The sequence below is a fragment of the Anabrus simplex genome, chromosome 1, assembly GCF_040414725.1.
Source record: "Anabrus simplex isolate iqAnaSimp1 chromosome 1, ASM4041472v1, whole genome shotgun sequence".
In the NCBI taxonomy this organism is placed as follows: domain Eukaryota; kingdom Metazoa; phylum Arthropoda; class Insecta; order Orthoptera; family Tettigoniidae; genus Anabrus; species Anabrus simplex.
The window spans coordinates 922,217,642-922,226,668 of record NC_090265.1 but is presented as its reverse complement, the minus strand read 5'-3'; positions in this window follow the sequence as shown (position 1 = coordinate 922,226,668).

Below are 9,027 nucleotides of genomic sequence, written 5' to 3'. Positions count from 1 at the left end.
GTCTTCGGACACTCCCGGTACAAAAAGTCATACGCCCTTTCATTTCACCAACCCTGGAGGGTAAACGGATTAAGAAAAAAAGAAAATATCCAAAGGAGTTCGTTTTACTTCCACAAAATTGCAATTGAACACTATTCGAACTGAATAAGTACTGGAAACACAAATGATGGTGTTGAAGACAAGCGCACAATCGACTGAATTACTCACGAGGGAAACGCTTGATTTGCACCAAATCAATTGAAATGAAACTTAGTAGGGTGATCAATGATGGCATCATAAAATGAATGGTAGTCTCCATTCTGCCTCAAAATAATAATAACCCTTAAAAATACATCAGTAGTTCGTTGGATGAAACGTGGTGTATTGAGATCATAGATTGCAGTGAAACTTGATAGGATGATCAATTACATTAGAACATCGCTTCATGTCTGCCGTTATTATATTGGATACATCTTGAAAAAATGAGCGATTCTGAACAGTAATTCAGCAAATTACTCTCTTATGATAATAAAATACTATTCTACTAGCAAGCACGTGTTAACAGACAACCTAGGTTTCATACTACATAACATTTTAGCTTCCATTATAAACGATACAGAAATATTAAAAAATCATAATATGTTGATGTGTTGTGCTTGACGGGTTTGATGCAGCACACAAGCCCACCCTATCCTGTCCTGAAATGTTCGTTTCTACATAACTGCTACAACTAACATCTGCTCTAATCTGCTTGTCATATTCATACCTTGGTCTACCCCTACCTTTCTTACCTCCTACACAACCCTCGAAAACCAACTGAACAAGTCCTGCGTGCCTTAAGATATGTGTCCTATCATTCTCTCTCTTCATCTAGTCGAATTTAGCCAAATCGATCTCCTCTCACCAATTCGATTCAGTACCTCTTCATTCGTCTATCCATCTCACCTTCAGCATTCTTCTGTAACACCACATTTCAAAGGTTTCTATTCTCTTTCTTTCTGAGCTAGTTATTGTCCATGTTTCACTTCCATACAATGCCACGCTACAGACGAAAGTCTTCAAAAACATTTTTCTAATTCCTGTATCAATGTTCGAAGTAAGCAAATTCCTTTTCTTTAAGAAAGGCCTTCATTACTTGTGCTGGCTCCATGGCTAAAGGTTAGCGTGATGGCCTTCGGTCACAGGGATCCCGCGTTCGATTCCCGGCAGGGTCGGCAATTTTAACCATAATTGATTAATTTCGTTTGCACGGGAGCTGGATGTATGTGTCATCCTCATCACAACGCTCAGGTCGTCTACGGGGGTCAATTCAAAAGACCTGCACTTGGCGAGCCGAACATGTCCTCGGACACACCCGGCACTAATAGCCATACGCCATATAATTTCATTTCATTGCTTGTGCTAGTTGGCATTTTATGTCTTCCTTACTTCTGCCATCGTTAGTTATTTTACTACCCAAGTAACAATATCCACCTATTTCCTTCAAGACTTCATTTCCTAATCTAATATTACCTGTATCACTTGACTTCGTTCGACTGCACTCCATTACTTTTGTCTTGGACTTATTTATTTCCATCTTGTACTCCTTACCAAAGACTCCGCCCATACCATTCAGCAATTTCTCCAGGTCTTCTGCAGTCTCAGATAAAATAACTATATCATCAGCAAATCTCGGCGTTTTGATTTCCTCTCCTTAGATTGTGATTCCCTTTCCAAATTCCTCTTTGATTTCCTTTACTGCCTGTTCTATGTGAACATTGAAAAGGAGGGGGAACGAACCGCAGCCTTGCCTCACTCCTTTCTGAATTGCTGCTTCTCTTTTAAAGCCCTCGATTCTCATCACTGCATATTGACGTTTATACAGATTATAGATAACACTTCATTCTTCAGAATATGATATATTTTATTTGATGATTTGGCCTATTTGATATATTTTATTTTGTATTTTGGTATATTCAGTAAAATAGGTTTCTTTCTTTCCTTCTTTCTTTCTTTCTTTCTTTCTTTCTTAATCTGCTTACCCTCCAGGGTTGGCTTTTCCCTCGGACTCAGCGAGGGGTCCCACCTCTACCGCCAGGGCAGTGTCCTGGAGCGTGAGACATTGGGTCAGATGATACAACTGGGGAGGATGACAAGTACCTCGCCCAGGCGGCCTCACCTGTTATGCTGAACAGGAACCTTGCGGGGGGAAGGGAAGATAGGAAGGGATAGACAAGGAAGACGGGAGGAAGCGGCCGTGGCCTTAAGTTAGGTACCATCCCGACATTTGCCTGGAAGAGAAGGAGAAACTACGGAAAACCACTTCCAGGATGCCATTGTACATTATTATTAGCTTAATGGTCCTACTCACCCAACTATTCTTCAGCAATTAATTATAATGCTACCATTGGTTTCGCGCCAAAATGGTTATTACCATTAAATTGGGACATGTTAATTGACTATTTACCAAAGTTGTAGTGAATTTTGTTGGATGTAACAGTTCCATTGTCAGCCAACCATAAACATCGTTTAAATCGCGTCGCAGAAAACGTTAAATTTGTGAAAAATATTACGTTGATATGTTAAATATCCCCAGATACACTTCGTAGCGGGGGTTGATTACAACATCCAATTACCGCAAGAAATTAAAATCCTTTCATCCACAAAACATCAAATAAGGCCCGAGGTAGCGGTGGCAATACTTAGGACCGAAGAAACTTATCTTGTTTACAGAAAGACAAGGTAACTTGTAGGTGGAGTTCGTTATGAAGTAACTAACTTTAATAGGGGAGAGAGCGCGCTTAATTAAGTCCAAGGGAAAGTGGGCGCCAAAATGTAGAGAAGGTTCAGTTATTACAAGCAGTCAGAGCGTGGTAACAATGAGAACATACTTCTAATGACTGTTTGAAAATATAACGTACAGTGTAAGGTAGAAGCATTCCTTATTTACAACAAGAAACTGTCGATTTTGTTTGCTATAAAATAAGTAGTGCATTGTTGTCCACGGCAGCCGTATTGCTTGGCTTCCACAATCACGTCCGTTTCCTCTCCTATCGGACCTCCCCACGGTTGGTGTCACGAAACTGAGAAAACTCCAGCTCTCAGTCCAAAATTAAAATCATTTGACTGGACCTTCGGATAAGAGGTACACCTAAATTCTAATATCATAAATTCTTCCTAACGTAGCTTTGTAGTTTTTTAGGTATACCTAAATTCCAATATCATAAATTCTTACTAACGTATTTATGTATTTATTTATTTATGTACCGTATGGCTTTTAGTGCCGGGAGTGTCCGTGGACATGTTCTGCTCGCCTGGTGCAGCCGTTGAAAGGCAGACACTTCCAGAGAGGGTGGGTGGCATCTGCCGGTATGGAAACTGCGTGCTTTTGTAGTGGAGGATACGGTTTTGTGTGGTGTGTGAGTTGCAGGAATGGTAGGGACAGTACACACACCCAGTCCCCGACCCAGGGGAAATAACCACTTAAGATTAAAATCTTTGACCCGGCCGGAAATCGAACCCATGGCCCTCCGGACCAAAGGCGATTATGCTGACCATTCAGCCCAAGAGCAGGACCATACTAAAATGCCCTGCGGACTATCTGATTTGTCGGCCAGATAGTTAGCCTGACGATATCAGGTGGCGCACCTGCTGGACCGACCTTAAAAAACATAAGGCAGCAAGATTTTGCATGTTAAAATTGATTGAAATAATGAAAGTAAATGAGTATTTTTGCTTTGTTCTACTACGAAAGTTGAATGTTAATACTGGTAGAAATAATGAAACTCAACAATGCTTTCGTTTTGTCCGAATCCTTGGTTAAATGGTCAGCGCTGAGGACTTCGGTTCAGAAGGTCCCGAATTCGATTCCCGGCCGGATCGGGGATTTTAATCGCGTCTAATTAATTCTTCTGGCTCGGGGATTGGGGTCTGTGTTTGTTCCAACACGTTTCTCTTCCTATTCAGACAACACACTATTTCTATCCACCACTGAAACATGCAATAGTGATTACTAAACCTCGGATTTTTAGGTGCTTAAATGTTACTTTATCTGCCTAAAATAGACACTCAAATAGGTTCTGAAATATTTTTGGGCATCTTCAATTTTACATGCTTCAAAAGACATCAATTAAAATAACCATGTTTATTTTGCTAAATTGATGATAACTCGTTAGGGGGAAATATAAAACAAGTTTCAGTCACCTTTTTGATGCAAACGTCAAAGAATATACTTTTACCATCCGATGTGAAATGTGGAAACTCCTGTAACCACTTCTTAATTTAAGAGGACTTGGAACCTGACACTTTCGGCATAATTCATATTCAGTTTCAAGGCCGTCCCGCTAGATGCGCTGGCAATCAATGCCTTACGATATATTGCAAAGTGGCACGTATTCTCTATAGTGTATTTGCATCTACAGTAGTTGGAAACGTCCAGCATTCACTCTGACTCCCACCACTAAGCTAGCTAATTTGGATTATTATTATTATTATTATTATTATTATTATTATTATTATTATTATTATTATTATTATTATTATTATTATTATTAGAGAGACGTACGACTATGCAGAGGTACAATAGATTATATTCATATTTCTTTAGTTTCAAGGACCTTCCAAAATAGCTCGCATTTCAATTCTGCAGGGAATGTAATACACCTAGGTAGGTACTACGATTTTTTTTTAAAGCCTGTAGTTTTACATTATGGTTGTTATAACCAGAACCACGGAAATTCCAATTTATGTGAAATCTGTACCTCAGGGACATGATATTTCATTTCAAAAATCCCACATACATGACCAGGATTCGAACTGCAGCCACCTTGGTGAGAAGTCAGATATTATGTCACTGGGTTATTACGCTCCATGCACCTAATGGTCATGAAATTCATTTAACAGAAGCGTTGAGTGGTCTAGGTGCCATTTGCTGTTTATTAAATGCAATCCACTACTGAATTGAAATTTGCTCCCTAATAATAATAATAATAATAATAATAATAATAATAATAATAATAATAATAATAATAATAATAAGCAAGTGGCTGTGGGAGTTTGTGCTTGTATTCGGGAGATAGTGGATTCGAATCCCAATCTCGGCCACCCTGAAGATGGTTATCCGTGGTTTTCCATTTTCACACCAGGCCATGGTCATTTGCTTCTCACTCCTAGTCCTTTCCTATCCCATCGTCGCCATCAGCGACATAAAGCATATTTAAAATAATGAAAAAAGTTAAATGGCGTATGGCTATTAGTGCCGGGAGTGTCCGAGGACAAGTTCGGCTCGCCATATGCAAGTCTTTTCATTTGATTCCCGTAGGCGACCTGCGCGTCGTGATGAGGATGAGATGATGATGGAGACAACACATACACCCAGCCCCCGCAGGGAATCTAACCCGGACCCCTGTGACCAAAGGCTAGCACGCTAACCATTTAGCCATGGAGCCGGACGAAATGATGATGAAGACAACACATACACCCAGCCTCCCTTCCAGCGAAATTAACCCTGGTGAGAATCGAACCCGGAACCCCTGTGACCAAAGGCCACTACGCTAACCATTTAGCCATGGAGCCGGACATAATAATAATAAAATATGAAAGTAGTTCCTACAACACCAAAGTGAATTTATTCTCTCTCTCTCTCTCTTGTTCAAAGTCTTATATTCCCCATAATTGACTATGGATCAGTCGTATACAACGACTTATCCGAAACTTTGAACATACAACTACAGAGGGTGCAAAACGCATGTGTTCGTTACGTGACAAATGCCAGGCGTGATGAACACATAACACCCTATTACATTCAGCTGCAATGGTTGAAACTCCATGAACGACGGGAAATCTCAGTAGCCGTTGCTACGCACAAAATTCTCAAACTGAAGACCCCACCCTACCTATATAATGCATTTAAATCTATGGAGTCAGTACATAACAGAGATAATAGGTTTACAAAAACTACCCTTCAAATTCCCCTTCATCGTACCACTAAATTTAACAAATCTTTTGTTTGCACTGCATCCCGTATCTTCAATGTCTTTAACCTTCACCGTTTCGCAAATGACAGGAACTGCACCCAACTAAAGCAGTCCTTAACATCTATCTTCCTGGAGGAGTACGCAAGGGGCTGAGATCAGGTATTCTTGTGTCCAATAATAAGAAATATGTATATTTCTAAGAAAATTGTTTCTTTTTTTTATATTCCTGAGATTCTTGTAGCCTAAAATATTAAAAAATCGAATGATATGCTTTTCTACTTCTTATATGATTTATGTTTTAACTTTATTGGAATTGGTATCTGTATTTTAATTTTAAGTTTAATTTTAAGTTTAATGTTTAATTTGATATTTTAATATTCTAAAATGTAGTTAGTATATTCATAAACTTGTATTGTGTTATAAGTAGACGCTACATAAAGGGGCTTTTCAGCCTCAGTGGCATGTATATCATCATTATCAATAAATTCAATTCAATTCAATTCAATTCAATTCTCTCTCTCTCTGCAATACAGAATAGAGGCAAGAAAACGTTTTACCACAATCACATCATTACATTAAGCACTCGCCTCCTTCGCGGGGTATGAGTTGAAATAACTATTTGATTGATTTTTTCAAACTTCTACGTCGGTGGGTGCAGAGTGGGTCTCAGCCCACAAGTGGCCACGGCTGATCTGACCGACCAACCGAGCAGAGGAAGGATGGCCCGTGTCGTCTCAAAACTCACAAGTCTCAAAACTCACGAATTCCAGGAAGAGGATTAGCAAGAACAGGTTTCTCTACCTGAGCCAGTCTCAAAACTCACGAGCAGGGCCAGTTCTTCTTTGAATGGATAAATGTACACACTTTTAGTGATGGGATAATGGAATACTTTTAATAATCGAATAACTTCCACCCGATTATTTAAATAATTGAATGAATAATCAATTTAAATAATCGAATGGTTTTTAAATATCATTCAGTTATATCGCACAGAATAATTAGATGCGTCATGAATAATTTCTTTCGGTTTAGGTGTGTCGAGTAGACAATAGATGAACTCTTACGAAAAATAGAAATACGCCTTTTTTTCCAAATGAATCTCCAAGTATTGAAACTAAATGAGTGAATTATCTGTCTTGATCGTTAATATCTCTAAATAAAATTCCTTATTGAAGTAAATGCCGCCTTCTGGCCGTATAATGGAACTATGAGCCAGAACTACCAACTGACAGTTTCTTTTAACTAGCAGCGGGCAGCGGGCAATATATCTAATTTTATGTCGTCTGACTGCATGCATGCACGCATTGTCAGCATGCTGACCTTTGGTCCAAGGGGTCCAGGGGGTCCAGGGTTCGGTTTCCGGTCGGGTGGGAGATTTTGAACTTTCATTAGTTAATTCCTATGGCTCAGGGACTGGGTATTCGTGCCGTCTTCAGCATTAGACTTCATCTTAGGTAGGGCCTCATCCTCACAGACGTGCAGGCCGCCTATACGTCGTCAACTCTAAAGACCTGCACCAGACCTCTCCGGAGCCCACACGTCATTATTATAAATTTATTTGAAAGGTAAAATATGCATTATATTAGCTTTAAGACAACAGTAAAATATAATAATAATAATAATAATAATAATAATACACCTCGGTTTCTTTCATTTATCAGCGATTATTTTTCCCCTGTGGGTTGGGTTGGCAGAATAACATCCTCAGTATCCCCTGCCTGTCTTAAGGGAAGCGTGAGTCACCGCGCACCTCATCCCTCCTGCAAGCACCTTCTGTCCAGAGTCGTGAATTTTGAGACTCATTAGAATGTTTACTTTAGCTAACCAGTTTGTAGTCGTGAGTTTTGATACTATTTGTAACTAATTTTAGCCCGTGAGTTTTGAAACTCGTGAGTTTTGAGACGTAACCGGGATGGCCACGGCTCTACCGTGGCTCTACGTCTCTGCATTGGGGAGACGGGACAGGGCTGGACCTCACGGCTAGCCCCAACCGTCGGCTGTCCTGAGAATGGTTTTCCGTGGTTTTCCATTCTCCTGCACTAAGGCGAATGCCGGGAGAGTTCATAGTATAGGCCACGGCCGCCAACCCTCTCACCTTCTCCATGCATCTCCTTCGCCGTAACAACTCTCCCGGCTTGAAAGACGGCGTTAATGTCTAAGAGGTCCGCCTCCCCCTTCAGTGGAGGAATGAAAATATTTTAGTAGTTAAACTTCTACGAACGTGAGAGGAAATTAATGTGCATGTACAGTATACATGAGTTACTAGGAAATGATTCATAGACAATCTTTGCTAAACCTCCTTCCCTTCTTCCACCCTCTCGCTCCGATTTGCCTTGCAGGTTACATTCCAGACGTATAATCGGTGCCAGTAGAATCGTGCATACCACTATATTAGAGCTCAACGACAGAAAAATGTAATCATTAGCTTCTCATGAACGATGCCACGGTTCTAAATTCTAGCCAACACATCATGTTAACCTTTCAAAATGATAAGTAACATCCCTGTAGTTCTAATTCCACGGAATATGATGGCTATAATCTCAATATCGAAATTCCCGTAAAACTGTAAACTTGCAGTAAATCTATGGACACGAGGCTGACGTATTTGAAAACCTTCAAACAACACCGGTCTGAGCTGGGATCGAACCCACCAACTTTAGCTCAGACTTCCAGCCGTACTGCTACTGTATGAACAACTTAGCCTGGCTACTGAAGAAGTCCATGGTTCGATCCTATGTGGTTTCCGTATACATTTTTCTAGTGGCTTTACGTCGCACCGGCACAGATAGGTCTTATGGCGACGATGGGATAGGAGAGGCCTAGGAGTTGGAAGGAAGCGGAAGGTACAGCCCCAGCATTTGCCTGGTGTGAAAATGGGAAACCACGGCTGCCGACAGTGGGATTCAAACCCACTATCTCCCGGATGCAAGCTCACAGCAGCGCGCCTCTAACCGCACCGCCAACTCGCCCGGTCGTATACATTTTCTCTGTACTCAAAATCGCTAAGGCAATGTTCGCAGTTTAATCAAGTAACAAAAGTATCTAGTATTAATAATGACTTTTTTTTTTTTACTAACGTGACTTGTGTTCGTAT